Raw genomic sequence first — 17,538 nt, 5'->3', positions numbered from 1 at the left:
TCTCCTTTTAATCAAATAAACTCCCCCATCCACTTCCACTCAGTTCCCTTTTGGCTTAAGTTGGTCAGAGTTGCTGTTTGTGGGCTACAACAAAGACTTCTAAGAAAACCCGGCAGTAGTCAATTAAGGAGTGCAATAAAAAGAAGCTGGTATATGTTAGCAACCAGAACCATAAACTATCTAGGAATAAACTTACGAGCAAGCAAGCTAGACCTCCAGGAATAAAACTATAAATCGTTGCTGAGGATATAGGAAAAAACCTGAATGGAAGAATTTTTCCTGGTGAGAAGAACTGACTGTTATGAAGATGTCAATATTCCTCCACATGCTTGTATAAATTCAAAGCCATTCCAATGGGATTATTTGGAGTATGACAATTTGGTGCAAATGCAGAAAAAATAATATGTGAGAACAGCCAGAATCTTTTTGAAAATTACAGCCTAAGGTAAGGTAGTGATTGATTCAGCACCTTGTTTGTGCTTAGGGCAGAATAGACAAGTAGAGTGGAAGAGTCTGGAGATAAACCTGGGTAAACATGAGGAAAAATTGGATAAAAGTGACATTTCAGATTAATGAGGAAAGGCATTGGTTGTTCAATAAATCGTATTTTGGAATAGTTGCCTCGTGACTTCCAAGACACCTCACTCTACTAGATTTCCCCCTACATTGCTGGCTGCTCCTTTTCTGTTTCATTTCTTGGCTTCTATTTCTACACCTAAGTGCACCAAAACTTGAACATGGACTTATTATTTTCTTTTTTAGATCTACATTATCTAGGAATCTGGCTTTAAATACCAGCTCTCTACCAATGAGTCCTAAATTACTCTCTCTAGCCCTTACCTAGCTCCTACACCTTAGCATCATACATTAAACTGCCTACTTGATATAAACCTTAAGGAACCCTCTTGCACTGTTGGTGGGGATGTAAATTGATACAGCCACTATGGAGAACAGTATGGAGGTTCCTTAAAAAAAATAAAAATAGAACTACCATATGACCAAGCAATCCCACTACTGGGCATATACCCTGAGAAGACCATAATTCAAAAAGAATCATGTACCACAATGTTCATTGCAGCTCTATTTACAACAGCCAGAACATGGAAGCAACCTAAGTGTCCATCAACAGATGAATGGATAAAGAAGATGTGGCACATATATACAATGGAATATTACTCAGCCATAAAAAGAAACGAAATTGAGTTATTTGTAGTGAGGTGGATGGACCTAGAATCTGTCATACAGAGTGAAGTAAGTCAGAAAGAGAAAAACAAATATTGTATGCTAACGCATATTTATGGAATCTAAAAAAAAAATTGTTCTGAAGAACATAGGGGCAGGACAGGAATAAAGACGCAGACATGGAAAATGGACTTGAGGACACGGGGAGGGGGAAGGGTAAGCTGGAACGAAGTGAGAGAGTGGCATGGACATATATACACTACCAAATGTAAAGTAGATAGCTAGTGGGAAGCAGCCACATAGCACAGGGAGATCAACTCCGTGCTCTGTATCCACCTAGAGGGGTGGGATAGGGAGGGTGAGAGGGAGACACAAGAGGGAGGAGATATGGAGACATATGTATATGTATAGCTGATTCACTTTGTTATAAAGCAGAAACTAACAAAAACTACTAACTACTACTAAACTACTACAAAAACTACTAACTACTAAAACTACTAACAAAAACTAAAGTAATTGCTCTACTAATTGTAGAGCAATTATACTCCAATAAAGATGTTAAAAACCCCCACAATATTTCTAAATCAGAACAGGTAATTCTTCTGCTACCACCCTCCCACCACCACCACCAAACATACATACCCATCCCTAGATTATAGCTTCCCTCATATTTCCTATCTGAGTAAATAACACGACTATCCACCAAGTGCATAATCCCAAAACCTTCCCAAAACCTAAGTCATCTCTGATTTCTGCTTTTCCTTCAACCTCCAACATTCACTCTACCAGCATGTCCATGGGCTCTATTCAAGAGAAATTAAAAATGGGTGCTTAAGAGCATAAGCCCTGGAAACAAGCTATCTGGTTTCAGATCCCAGTTCTATCATTGACCAGTTATATCACCTTGGGTAACCTACCTACATTCGGTCAAGTTGTCATATATAAAACAAGGATGATGACATTATCTGATTCATAGGATAATGGTAGGGATTAATAAATTGTTAAGAAATTAGAAAAATAGCTGATGCCCATTATGTGCTCAATAAATATCAGTTATTATTATTGTCTTTGAAATACATCTCAAATCTTCTAATTCTCTCCGTATACATGTATACCTCCTGACTTCAAGCCACCATCATCCCTTCTAACTGATCCCCCCACTTTATTGTCCCACTACAATTAGTTCTCCACACAGTAGTAAAGGGACCCTTTAAAAATATAACAATCAGATGTTCTCCTGTTTAATAATTCTCACTGCCTTCTTGAACATGGTCTGAAATCCCTTGGATGAATTAGCCCCAACCCAACTCTCTGCCTCATCTGGTAATATCCTTTTATTTTTTTAATTTAATTTAATTTTTTATACAGAAGATTATCTATTTTATACATATTAGTGTATATATGTCAATCCCAATCGCCCAATTCATACCACCACCACCACCACCCCACTTTCCCCCCTTGGTGTCCATACCTTTGTTCTCTACATCTGTGCCTCTATTTCTGCCCTGCAAACCAGTTCATCTGTACCATTTTTCTAGGTTCCACATATATGCATTCATATACGATACTTGTTTTTCTCTTTCTGACTTACTTCACTCTGTATGACAGTCTCTAGATCCATCCATGTCTCTACAAATGACCCAATTTTGTTCCCTTTTATGGCTGAGTAATATTCCATTGTATATATGTACCACATCTTCTTTACCCAGTCTGTTGATGGGCATTTAGGTTGCTTCCATGACCTGGCTATTGTAAATAGTGCTGCAATGAATATTGGGGTGCATAGTCTTTTTGAATTATGGTTTTCTCTGGGTATATGCCCAGTAGTGGGATTGCTGGATTGTATATATGTACAATCTATTTTTAGTAATTCTATTTTTAGTTTATTAAGGAACCTCCATACTGTTCTCCATAGTGGCTGTATCAATTTACATTCCCACAAACAGTGCAAGAGGGTTCCCTTTTCTCCACACCCTCTCCAGCATTTGTTGTTTGTAGATTTTCTGATGATGCCCAGTCTACCGGGTGTGAGGTGATACCTCATTGTAGTTTTGATTTGCACTTCTCTAATGATTAGTGATGTTGAGCAGCTTTTCATGTGCTTCTTGGCCATCTGTATGTCTTCTTTGGAGAAATGTCTATTTAGGTCTTCCGCCCATTTTTTGATTGGGTTGTTTGCTTTTTCAATATTGAGCTGCAAGAGCTGTTTATATGCTTCGGAGATTAATCCTTTCTCCATTGATTCATTAGCAAATATTTTCTCCCATTCTGAGGGTTGTCTTTTTATCTTGTTTGTAGTTTCCTTCACTTTGCAAAAGCTTTTAAGTTTCATTAGGTCCCATTTGTTTATTTTTATTTTGATTACTCTAGGAGGTCGATCAAAAAAGATCTTGCTGTGATTTATGTTAAAGAGTGTTCTTCCTATGTTTTCCTCTAAGAGTTTTATAATGTCTGGTCTTACATTTAGGTCTCTAATCCATTTTGAGTTTATTTTTGTGTATGGTGTTAGGGAGTGTTCTCATTTCATTGTTTTACATGTAGCTGTCCAGTTTCCCCAGCACCACTTATTGAAGAGACTCTCTTTTCTCCATTGTATATCCTTGCTCCTTTGTCATAGATTAGTTGACCATAGGTGTGTGCATTTATCTCTGGGCTTTCTAGCCTGTTCCATTGATCTATATTTCTGTTTTTGTGCCAATACCATATTGTCTTGATTACTATATCTTTGTAGTATAGTCTGAAGTCAGGGAGTCTGATTCCTCCAGCTCCGTTTTTTTCCCTCAAGACTGCTTTGGCTATTCAGGGTCTTTTGTGTCTCCAGACAAATTTTAAGAATTTTTGGTTCTAGTTCTGTAAAAAATGCTACTGGTAATTGGATAGGGATTGAATTGAATCTGTAGATTGCTTTGCACAGTATTGTCATTTTCACAATATTGATTCATCCAATCGAAGAACATGGTATATCTCTCCATCATCTTTGATTTCTTGTGTCATCTTTGATTTCTTTCAAAAGTGTCTTATAGTTTTCTGAGTACAGGTCTTTTACCCCCTTAGGTAGGTTTATTCCTAGGTATTTTATTCTTTTTTTTGCAATGGTGAATGGGATTGTTTCCTTAATTTCTGATCTTTTGTTGTTAGTGTATAGGAATGCAAGAAATTTCTGTGCATTAATTTTGTAACCTGCAACTTTACCAGATTCATTGATTAGCTCTAGTACTTTTCTGGTGGCATCTTTAAGATTCTCTATGTATAGTATCATGTCATCTGCAACACTGACAGTTTTACTTCTTCTTTTCCAATTTGTATTCGTTTTATTTCTTTTTCTTCTCTGAATGCTGTGGCTAGGACTTCCAAACCTATGTTGAATAATAATGGCGACAGTGGACATCCTTGTCTTGTTCCTGATCTTAGAGGAAATGCTTTCAGTTTTTCACCATTGAGAATCATTTGGTAATATTCTTCATCTCACTCCCTTCACTCCATGCACAGCGGTTTCATTCTGCTGATTGAATACACCTAGTTTGCTTTGGCCCCAGAGCCTTTGCCTTTGCTTTCCCCACTGACTTGAACATTCTTTTCTTGGCTCTTCCAATGACTAGATCTTCATCATTAAAGTGGTAAATGTACCATCCTAGAGGAGATTTCGCTGACCATAGTATCTAACAAAGCTCTATTATTCTCCATCATATCATCCTGTTCTGTTTCCTTCATAGCACTTCTAGCTATCTGAAATTACCTTGTTTACCTGTTTAATTTTTTGTTGAATCTCTTCTCCAACTGTATGAGAACAGAGACCCTGTTTTTTTTGTTTGATTTTTTTTGTTTTTACACTTGTATTTAGAATACTTAGAATGGTGTATAGCACTTCTCAGGTGTTTAATAAATTTATTGAACAAATTTTAATAAATTGGTGAATTACTGAATGAATTTTAAAAAGCAGGCCATTGGGACCAGTCCCTCCCATCAGGAAACTTGCACAAGCCTCTTAGATAGCCTCATCCACCAGAGGGCTGACAGCAGAAGCAAGAAGAACTACAATCCTGCCACCTGTGGAACAAAAAACAACTTCACAGAAAGGTAGAGAAGATGAAAAGGCAGAGGGCTATGTACCAGATGAAGAAACAAGATAAAACCCCAGAAAAAACACTAGATGAAGTGGAGATAGGCAAACTTCCAGAAAAAGAATTCAGAATAATGATAGTGAAGATGATCCAGTATGTTGGAAAAAGAATGGAGGCAAAGATCAAGAAGATGCAAGAAATGTTTAACAAAGACCTAGAAGAATTAAAGAACAAACAAAGAGAGATGAACAATACAATAATTGAAATGAAAACTACACTAGAAGGAATCAATAGCAGAATAACTGAAGCAGAAGAACAGATAAGTGACCTGGAAGACAAAATGGTGGAATTCACTGCTGTGGAGCAGAATAAAGAAAAAAGAATGAAAAGAAATGAAGACAGCCTAAGAGGCCTCTGGGACAACATTAAATGCAACAACAGTCGCATTATAGGGGTCCCAGAAGGAGAAAAGAGAGAGAAAGGACCAGAGAAAATATTTGAAGAGATTATAGTCAAAAATTTCTCTAACATGGGAAAGGAAACAGCCACCCAAGTCCAGGAAGCACAGCGAGTCCCATACAGCATAAACCCAAGGAGAAACACACCGAGACACATAGTAATCAAATTGGCAAAAATTGAAGACAAAGAAAAATTATTGAAAGCAGCAAGGGAAAAATGACGAATAACATACAAGGGAACTCCCATAAGGTTAACAGCTGATTTCTCAGTAGAAACTCTACAAACCAAAAGGGAGTGGCATGATACACTTAAAGTGATGAAAGGGAAGAAGCTACAACCAAGATTACTCTACCCGGCAAGGACCTCATTCAGATTCGATGGAGAAATCAAAAGCTTTACAGACAAGCAAAAGCTAAGAGAATTCAGCACCACCAAACCAGCTCTCCAACAAATGCTAAAGGAACTTCTCTAAGTGGGAAACACAAGAGAAGAAAAGGACCTACAAAGACAAACCCAAAACAATTAAGAAAATGGTCATAGGAACATACATATCGATAATTACCTTAAATGTGAATGGATTAAATGATCCAACCAAAAGACACAGGCTTCCTGAGTGGATTAAAAAACAAGACCCACATATATGCTGTCTACAAGAGACCTGCTTCAGACCTAGGAACACGTACAGACTGAAAGTGAAGGGAGGGTAAAATATATTCCTTGAAAATGGAAATCAAAAGAAAGCTGGAGTCGCAATACTCATATCAGACAAAATAGACTTTAAAATGAAGAATGTTACAAGATACAAGGAAGGACACTACATAATGATCAAGGAATCAATCCAAGAAAAGATATAACAATTATAACTATATATGCACCCAACATAGGAGCACCTCAATACATAAGGCAAATGCTAACAGCTATAAAAGAGGAAATCAACAGTAACAAAATAATAGTGGGGGACTTTAACACCTCACTTAAACCAATGGACAGATCATCCAAAATGAAAATAAATAAGGAAACACAAGCTTTAAATGACACAATCAGATAGATTTAATTGATATTTACATGACATTCCATCCAAAAACAGCAGATTACACTTTCTTCTCAAGTGCACATGGAACATTCTCCAGGACAGATCACACCTTGGGTCGCAAATCAAGCCTCAGTAAATTTAAGAAAATTGAAATCATATCAAACATCTTTTCTGACCACAACACTATGATATTAGAAATGAATTACAGGGAAAAAAACGTAAAAAACACAAACACATGTAGGCCAAACAATACGTTACTAAATAAACAAGAGATCACTGATGAAATCAAAGAGGTAATAAAAAAATACCCAGAGACAAAAAACAATAAAAACATGATGGTCCAAAACCTATGGGATGCAGCAAAAGCAGTTCTAGGAGGGAAGTTTATAGCTATACAAGCCTACCTCAAGAAACAAGAAAAATCTCAAATAAACAATCTAACCTTACACCTAAAGGAACTAGAGAAAGAAGAACAAACAAAACCCAAAGTTAGCAGAAAGAAAGAAATCATAAGAATCAGAGCAGGAATAAATGAAATAGAAACAAAGAAAACAATAGCAAAGATCAATAAAACTAAAATCTTTTTCTTTGAGAAGATAAACAAAATTGATAAACCATTAGCCAGACTCATCAAGGAAAAGAGGCAGAGGACTCAAATCAATAAAATTAGAAACGAAAAAGGAGAGGTTACAACAGACACCACAGAAATACAAAGCACCCTAAGAGACTACTACAAGCAACTCTACACTGATAAAGCGTACAACCTGGAAGAAATGGAGAAATTCTTAGAAAGGTATAACCTTCCAAGACTGAACCAGGAAGAAATAGAAATTATGAACAGACCAATCACAAGGAATGAAATTGAAACTATGATTAAAAATCTTCCAACAAACAAAAGTCCAGGACCAGATGGCTTCACAGGTGAATTCTATCAAACATTTAGAGAAGAGCTAACACCCATCCTTCTCAAACCCTTCCAAAAAATTGCAGAGGAAGAACACTCCCGAACTCATTCTATGAGGCCACCATCACCCTGATACCAAAACCAGAGACAGATACTACAAAAAAAGAAAATTACAGACCAATATCACTGTTGAATATAGATGCAAAAATCCTCAACAAAATACTAGCAAACAGAATCCAACAACACATTAAAAGGATCATACACCATGATCAAGTGGGATTTATCCCAGAGATGCAAGGATTCTTCAATATACACAAATCAATCAATGTGAAACACCATATTAACAAATTGAAGAATAAAAACCATATGATCATCTCAATAGATGCAGCCAAAGCTTTTGACAAAATTCAACACATATTTATGATAAAAACTCTCCAGAAAGTGGGCATAGAGGGAGCCTACCACAACATAATAAAGGCCATATAGGACAAGCCCACAGCAAACATCATTCTCAATGAAGAAAAACTGAAAGCATTTCCTCTAAGATCAGGAACGAGACAAGGATGTCCACTCTCACCACTGTTATTCAACATAGTTTTGGACGTCCTAGCCATGGCAATCAGAGAAGAAAAAGATATACAAGGAATACAAATTGGAAAAGAAGTAAAACTGTCACTGTTTGCAGATGACATGATACTATACATAGAGAATCCTAAAGATGCCACCAGAAAAGTACTAGGGCTAATCAATGAATTTGGTAAAGTTGCAGGTTACAAAATGAATGCACAGAAATCTCTTGCATTCCTATACACTAATGGTGAAAAATCTGAAAGAGAAATTAAGGAAACACTCCCATTTACCATTTCAACAAAAAGAATAAAATACCTAGGAATAAACCTACCTAGGGAGACAAAAGACCTGTATGCAGAAAACTATAAGACACTGATGAAAGAAATTAAAGATGATGCCAACAGTTGGAGAGATATACCATGTTCTTGGATTGGAAGAATCAATATTGTGAAAATGACCATACTACCCAAAGCAGTGTACAGATTCAATGCAATCTCTATCAAATTACCAATAGCATTTTTTACAGAACTAGAACAAAAATATCTTAAAATTTGTATGGAGACACAAAAGTCCCCGAATAACCAAAGCAGTTTTGAGGGAAAAAAACAGAGCTGGAGGAATCAGACTCCCTGACTTCAGACTATACTACAAAGCTACAGTAATCAAGACAATATGGTACTGGCACAAAAACAGAAACATAGATCAAATGGAACAAGATAGAAAGCCCAGAGATAAACCCACGCACCTATGGTCAACTAATCTACGGCAAAGGAGGCAAGGATATACAATGGAGAAAAGACAGTCTCTTCAATAATTGGTGCTGGGAAAACTAGACAGCTACATGTAAAAGAATGAAATGAGAACACTTCCTAACACCATACACAAAAATAAACTCAAAATGGATTAGAGACCTAAATGTAAGACTGGACACCTTAAAACTCTTAGAGGAAAACATAGGAAGAACACTCTTTAACATAAATCACAGCAAGATCTTTTTTGATCCACCTCTTAGAATAATGGAAATAAAAGCAAAATTAAATGGGACCTAATGAAACTTAAAAGCTTTTGCAAAGCGAAGGAAACCATAAACAAGATGAAAAGACAACCCTTAGAATGGGCGAAAATATTTGCAAACGAATCAAGGGACAAAGGGTTAATCACCAAAATATACAAACAGCTCATGCAGCTCAATATTAAAAAAACAAACAACCCAATCAAAAAATGGGCAGAAGACCTAAATAGACATTTCTCCAAAGAAGACATACAGATGGCCAAGAGCACAGGAAAAGCTACTCAACATCACTAATTATTAGAGAATTGCAAATCAAAACTACAATGAGGTATCACCTCACACCCGGTAGACTGGGCATCATCAGAAAATCTACAAACAACAAATGCTGGAGAGGGTGTGGAGAAAAGGGAACCCTCTTACACTGTTTGTGGGAATGTAAATTGATACAGCCACTATGGAGAACAGTATGGAGGTTCCTTAAAAAACTAAAAATAGAATTACCATATGATCCAGCAATCCCACTACTGGGCATATACCCAGAGAAAACCATAATTCAAAAAGACAAATGCACCCCAATGTTCATTGCAGCACTATTTACAATAGCCAGGTCATGGAAGCAACCTAAATGCCCATCAACAGACTGGATAAAGAAGGTGTGGTACATATATACAATGGAATATTACTCAGCCATAAAAAGGAACGAAATTGGGTCATTTGTTGAGAAGTGGATGGATCTAGAGACTGTCATACAGAGTGAAGTAAGTCAGAAAGGGAAAAATAAATATCGTATATTAACACATGTATGAGGAACCTAGAAAAATAGTACTGATGAACCAGTTTGCAGAGCAAAAGTTGAGACACAGAAGTAGAGAACAAATGTATGGACACCAGTGGGGGGAAGTTGTGGTGGGGTGGGGATGGTGGTGTGCTGAATTGGGCGATTGGGATTGACATATATGCACTGATGTGTATAAAATTGATGACTAATAAGAACCAGCTGTATAAAAAAAAAATAAAATAAAATTTTAAAAAAGGAATGATTAAAAAAAACAGGCCATTGGGTCCTCAATTTAAAGCTTATATAAATGTAAACTCCCAATGATTAACACTCTAAACATTAAAAGAAATAAAATAATGACCATATTAAAGAAAAACACAGATAAATAGTTTTATGGTCTTGGAGTAGGAATAATCTTTCTCAGCAAGAAAAAAATACTGTGAAGCCATAGAGGAAAAAATTCACTAGTTTGGTTGCATAAAAGCTGGAAAATTTTGCACAGCTAAAGACACAATGGTCAGTTAAGTGGACAAACAGGCTAAGAGAAATTTTAAATTTAAAAGGCCTTATAAATGTAGATGCAAAAATCTTCAACAAAATACTAGCAAACCAAATCCAGCAATATATAAGAAGGATTATTCACCATAACCAAATGGAATTTACCCTAGGAATACAAGATTGGTTTAATATATGAAAATCATTCAATGTAACACACTATATTAATAGAATAAAGGACAAAAACCATATATTCAACGCAATAGACATAGAAAAGTGTTTGACAAAATCCTACATATATTCATGATTTTTTTAAAAACCTATTAACCAACTAGGGATAGAAGAAAATTTCCTCAACCTGACAAAAGAATATCTACAAAAAGTTCACAGCAAAATAATTCTTTATAGTGAAAGACTGAACACTTTCCCCCCATGGTCAGGAACAAGGCAAGATGCCTGCTTTTACCTCTTCTATTTAACATACTTCTGGAGGTTCTAGCCAGTGAAGTCAGGCAAGCAAAAGAAATACAAGGCATCCAGACTGAAAAGGAGGAAGTGAAACTGTCTTTACTGCAGATGAAATATTCTTGTATTCAAGAAAATCCTAAGAAATCCACTAAAAGACTAACAAACAAAAAAAAATAGTGCAGCAAAGTTGCAGGATACAAGATCAATATACAAAAATCATTTTTTTGTTTATACATTAGCAATGAACTGTCCAAAACTAAAATTGCCCAGGCAATTACTAATCTACTTTATGTCTCTATGGATTTGCCTACTCTGGACATTTCATATAAATGGAATTATATTGTATGTGTTTTTTTGCAACTGACTTCTGTAACTTGGCATAATGTTTTCAAGATTCTTCCATCTTGTAGCATGAATCATTTCTTCATTCCTTTTTATTGCTGAATAATACTCCACTGTATGGATATGCCATATTTTGTTTATCAAGTGATAGTTATTTGGGTTCTTTCCCACTTTTGGGCTATTACTAATAATGCTGTTATGAACACTCAGGTACAAGTTTTTGTGTGGACATGTTTTCAACTCTCTTGTATTTATACCTGGAAGTGGAATTTCTGGATCTATGGTAACTTTATATGTAACTTTGTGAAGAACTGTCAGCCTGTTTTCCAAAGTGGCTGCACCATTTTACATTTCCACTAGCAGTGTATGAGGGTTCTAATTTTTCTATATCCTCACAACACTTGTTATTATCTCTTTTTTGTTTTTGTTTTTAATGGCCATTCTAATGAGTGTGAAGTGGTATCTCATTGTGGTTTTGATTACATTTCCTGATGGTTAATGTTGTTGAGCAGCTTTTCATGTGCTTATCGGTCACTTGAATGTCTTCTTTTGAGAAATATCTATTCAAATCCTTTGTCCATTTTTAGGATGTCTCTTTTTTTTATTGTGACTTCTTCATATATTCTTATCAGATTTATGACCTGTTAACATTTTCTCCCATTCTGTGGATTGCTTTTTCACTTCCTTGACGGTGTCCTTTGGAGTACAAAACTTCTGAAGTTTGATTAAGTCCATTTGATCTATGTTTTCTTTGGTAGATTGTGCTTTTGGTGTCATATCTGAGAAACCATTACCTAATCCAAGGCCTCAAAATTTGCTCCTATGTTTTTTCTAAAACCTGTATAGTTTTTGCTCTTACATGTAGGTCTATAACCCATTTGGAGTTAATTTTTGTACACAGTGTGAGGTAGAGGTCATTTTTTTTTCCATGTGGATATCCAGTTGTCTAAGCACCTTTTGCTGAAAAGACTTTTCTTTCCTCATTGAAGTATCTTGGAACTCTTGTTGAAAAAAACTCTAAAAATATGATATTTTGTTTGAATGAAAAGTGGCAGGATGACATCTTTGGCCTCCTGGTAATTTTCTGACACGCTGTTGAACAGTTGTCACAGGTGTCATCAATATCTGTAGATGGTTTTCATGTAAGAAAACGCTAATCCTGTAACTCATCTAAATGAAATGGGATTTCACATGGGACTCTGTCTCAGTTTCAACCAGGGCTCCAAGGCAATAGGTGCCTTTGTGCAAATTAGCAGAAAAGCAATCCCACTGGGTAGGTGAATTGCAGTAAAGTGCCCCTCTGGCACCCTGTGCTGCTAGAGGAGGAATGGCTGTAATTCAGCACTCACTCATCCCTGTAGCTTGATATCTTTGTGTGGAGTACAAACTGCATAGTCATTTGCGGTAGTTTTGGATTCCTTCTACAGCAACATTCCAAAGTGAGTTTTGAGGCCACCTAAGAAGAACTTCCAAAAGAGTTGGTAAAAACTACCAACTCTACCCTGAAAAAAGAGATTAGAGAGGTCAAGAGAGAGGATGTATTTGGAGAGAGTTGTGCTGAGAATCTAACAGTCTAAAAACTAGGTAGGATGGGAGATACTTCTTCACCTCAAATGTGAGAGGACCTCTTTTGGGACCACCCAGAAAGTATCCTCTGTGTTTCCTAGTATTGGGACTGCATGTCTGATACAGGTCTGAAAAAATATAAACTGGCTCAAGCTTTAAGCTACCTTTAGCCACAATGCAGAGGGGAATAACTATAGTATAACTGACACCAGATCAGTGTTTTGTGGACCAGACTAAGCTATGGATGAGCAAAACAGGCCAGAGTTGTCTAAGGTTCTGCCCAGAAGGATCACCTGGAGAGTGAGGAGACCTCAGCATAAAGAGGTACAAGTTTTCTGCTAGATACTCAAGAGCTAATGGAGGCATCAGAAAAGACCACTTTGAGGAGATACATTTCTGCTGGACATTCCAGGTAAGAGATACCCAATGATGTGGGAGTCTCAAAAAAAAAAAATTATAGATGAGCTCATGAGGGAAAAAGTCAGGTGTAAACATTCACCAAGTCTGAAGAGTGTCAACACATCAAGAGTGTACCAGTCAAGGGACTTCCCTGGTGGCGCAGTGGTTAAGAATCTGCCTGCCATGGGCTTCCCTGGTGGCGCAGTGGTTGAGAGTCTGCCTGCCGATGCAGGGGACACGGGTTCGTGCCCCAGCCCGGGAAGATCCCACATGCTGTGGAGCGGCTGGGCCCGTGAGCCATGGCCGCTGAGCCTGCGCATCCGGAGCCTGTGCTCTGCAATGGGAGAGGCCACAACAGTGAGAAGCCCACGTACCACAAAAAAAAGAAAAAAAGAAAAAAAAGAATCTGCCTGCCAGTGCAGGGGACGTAGGTTCGATCCCTGGTCTGGGAAGCTCCCACATGCCGCAGAGCAACTAAGCCCGTGTGACCCAACTACTGAGCCTGTGCTCTAGAGCCCTCATGCCACAACTACTGAGCCCATGAGCCACAACTACTGAAGCCCGCGCGCCTAGAGCCCGTGCTCCGCAACAGGAGAAGCCACCGCAATGAGAAGCCCGCACACCACACGAAGAATAGCCCCCACTTGCTGCAACTAGGGAAAGCCTGCACGCAGCAACGAGACTCAACACAGCCAAAAATAAATAAATAAAAGAAAAAAAAAAGAGTGTACCAGTCAAGTAAATCTTTGCCTGCTTCCTTACGTCTTTCCCTCACTCACATCCCAACTCTGGTGGGGTCAGAAATCACAGTGAGTGGCAAGGAAAAGAAGGCAGAGTCAAAAGAGAAGAAGCTAACTTCACCCTGTTTTCCGCTAAAGGCCCGAAGTAAGAAAAGGTGCTTAACTTCAAATTAATGTCTTTAACAGTTACACAGAACTAGGCATTAATTAGTAACATTAGCCGTTTTAGATTAAAAGTGTCCAAAGACATTTTATTAGCTAAGTATGTATATACATCTATCTATCTATCTATCACCTATCTATCTATCATCTATCTATCTATCTATCTATCTATCTATCTATCTATCCTAATACTGTAGTGCCTTCTACAAGGCAGGGGAAAAACTGGTTGCACAGAGTGCGTTTGAATAGGCAGTATGGGGGTAGGGGAGAGAGTAAAATTGTATTGGTGTGCACTCTAACAGTGCCACTTTTCAATGTATTCATTCCTAAACTATCAAAATCAATAAACTACAATATAAAGAATAGCCATGTCTTTTTAAATCACAAAATGTCATTTCAAGAATCTCTATAAAAATAACTTTGATTCAATTCAAACAGTACTTTAAGTAGATCCCTAAAGAAATAACTGTACTGTAATTTGGGCATTGAAAGCTGTAACACAATTTAAACACGACTTCACTTTTTTGTCTTAATACGATTCCACCCACTGCATCCTTCTGTGTGTTGTTTTGATGACCCTGTCACTTAGGGTTCTTTGAGCTCAGTTTAAAGGTGTCAATAATGAATGAAATGAACTCAGCATTGGGATACATTTTCAAGAATTCTGGTAGTTTGAAACCATCCTATATAATTCCATCATACTTGATTATAACATGAAATAGAAACAAAAAAGCTAATCATGACGTAGAAGCAACTTCATGTCAAATGATGTACATGAAAGTGCCAATTTAGTAAACTCTGAATTTACTTAGCCTGTTTGAACATCCATAAAGGGGACTTAGCAAAACAGTCTTTCCATATGCCAGGTGAAACCCTCAGAGGGAATAGACCTCAGTTTAATAATGTAAGAGAAGGGAAGGGCTGATAATTATTCTGTCTAAACAGTGTTTTTGTGGCCCAACATTGATTGTGTCTTGAAATCTCCTTTGGGAATGGAGCAGGCAGCTTTTCCTTTGCTTTCAGAAACATCATGCAAATTATTTAAACATTTTTGCAATTATTTTCCTGAAACTGAGTTTTGGCACAATGCCTAGAAACACTGAAAAGTGACATCACACCGCACCCAGAGATGCAGTTTCCAAAAAATTCTCTGGGGAGCCTTACAACTGTCTTGGAGGCCGATTTCCATATCACCATGTAAACATGGGAGTCTATTGGTACTTCTGCCTTTAGAGAGGCTCCAGATAAGGACACCACCAGCAAGCAAAAGTTTAGGCAATTTAATTCTAGTTATCTTCCTGTAACTTGACTGTATGTGCAGTTTCTTTTAAAGTCCTTTCTAACTATCTGTGTGAAAAATATTTCTGTTGGCACTTTCTTAAACCCTTGATGTGTCTATGACCACCCCTTTTTAATGTTAACCACAGAAAAAAGTCTGATCGCCTTTTCTCTATCCCAGACCTTATATCTGGTTATTCGTAAGGATAATTTTATAATTCATGCAGATGACTGGCCTAAAAATGATGACCCTCTTTTGTACTATTACTTCATGCTGAGGACAAAGAGGATACAGGAAAATTACTCCTTGGCCCAGGAAGTTTATTAAAATGCTAAATGAAGGTCTGGCGGCAGCTCAAAGAACTTTAAATAACCTTGTGGTGGAAAACCTCCAAAACCTCTTTTTACCGTCAGCTTAAACTAGGCTGGTTGTGACAAAGAGTAAGAAAATAAGTAGTTTCAAGAGTGCAAAAACACATCTATTTTTAAAAGGTAGGTCTGTACAATGGTTGCAGGCAAATGTGACACAGCCTTCTGAGGCATGATGACAATAATTTATCGTACAGCGGTTTTGCAGGGTTCACAGCCAGTCCTGGGCAGATTCCACATGTCAGGCATGGGTGAAGTTGTGCAGAAGGAAGTGTAATTGCATCGTGGTCGATGCAGTGTTCCCTTTTGTTCGTCAGTGCAAAACATGCCACAGACACATCCTGTGAATAACGTTCTTGTGGCTAAAATTCCATGGAATAAAAACACAAAATTATGTGAAATAGAATGGCAATTGCTACTCCAATTAATTCCACTCTAGTGCCATATGGGGCTCTAACTCCATATGTGGTTTTGGCTCTGTGTTGCTCTGCTGGATCCTTCAACATTCAACAAGTAGCAGACTCTCTAAGAGGTAGGAGTCTCCAGGGCAAAGTCATTGAGCCATGGTATCTATAAATTATTACTGGGTCATCTGAAACCTGTATTCGAATTTTCAGGAAACCCATAGGAATGGGAAAACCACATACAAATTGAACACAAGAAACCTTTTAATAGGGTCCCAGGGAGAACAAAAGAGGTAGATCTCCACAGCCTCAGAAGAGCCAACAGCAATAGAAAGAAGGCATGTTTTTCCCAGAGCCCTCATCTGGAGTACCTGTGCCCTTTCTTTCCAGACTGACTTCCTGAAACACAGATGTACAACCTCAGTGAATACAGCCTGTCCCCATGGCCTTTTCCCCAGTCCCTGATGTTGTCCTCCTAGGGGGTCCCTGGGCTCCAAATGCAGCTATTCTGACAACCCCTTCCCTACATCCGAGCTCCCCAGGCCCAACATTATTCAGGAATGACTTAAGGAAATTAAGCCTGGAATTCAGTGTCTGCTTTAGGTCTGCCACCCAGGCTTGGAAGACCTGTTCCCACCATATTCATTGGTCTTGTAACTGCTGCCCTTTTGTGTTTCTTCTCCTTGGTAATTTAACTATTATGGGTTCTTCTAGAACTAAAGCTCACCTTGATCCTATTTTTCAGTCCCCAGGCTGCTCCTGAACCTCAGGCAAAGGTGTGGAACTCTCAATCTCTGACAGCTTCTGGATTCTTCCTTTGGCATCAAGCCCCAAGCTGGCAGCCTTCTGGCTAGACAACAACCAGGTCAGATGCAGACTTCCTTTGCTCTTGGACTGGACTCACTTCCAGTGCCTGCAGCTGGGCCTGTGCCCCCACTGCCTGCCTCACCCTTGTAGGAGAGGTAACTCCTTAACCTGCCTTTTCTAGTCCATCCTGCCTCACTCAGGTTATCTAGGTCATCTCAGACAGTGCCCCAAGATATGAAGGCTGGAGCTCAAGAGGCTGACTTTTTCCTGAAGAGTGCTAACTGAAGCTAGAAAAATAATTCAGATAGCTCTGGATCAAGATGCTTCTTCCTGGACAAGTCATAGGTATTTTGGTAGGAGGAAATGCCAATATATTTTGTAAAAACAAAAGAATCCCTGAGACCAGTCTTCCCTCTCAATACTGAGCTACACATATTTTTTATTTGTTTTAAAAGAACTAGATAGTCCTTTGAAGGGTGGCCTGAGAAAATTGGACTATGTATGTTTAA

The 17,538-nt window shown here is 38.0% G+C and overlaps 1 long non-coding RNA gene across 1 annotated transcript in view; it reads left to right on the top strand.

Moving 5' to 3' along the window:
- LOC307184012 overlaps positions 1-17,285 on the top strand; it is a 45,670-nt gene extending 28,385 nt beyond the window's left edge. Inside the window, exon 3 of the long non-coding RNA XR_013827648.1 lies at positions 16,968-17,285. This is a non-coding gene — a long non-coding RNA (uncharacterized lncRNA). The remainder of the gene's footprint in view (positions 1-16,967) is intronic.
- The last annotated feature ends 253 nt before the right edge of the window (positions 17,286-17,538 follow it).

This window comes from Stenella coeruleoalba (assembly GCF_951394435.1).
Source record: "Stenella coeruleoalba genome assembly, chromosome: 3".
Taxonomy (NCBI): domain Eukaryota; kingdom Metazoa; phylum Chordata; class Mammalia; order Artiodactyla; family Delphinidae; genus Stenella; species Stenella coeruleoalba.
This window is presented reverse-complemented; position numbering and strand designations above follow the sequence as displayed.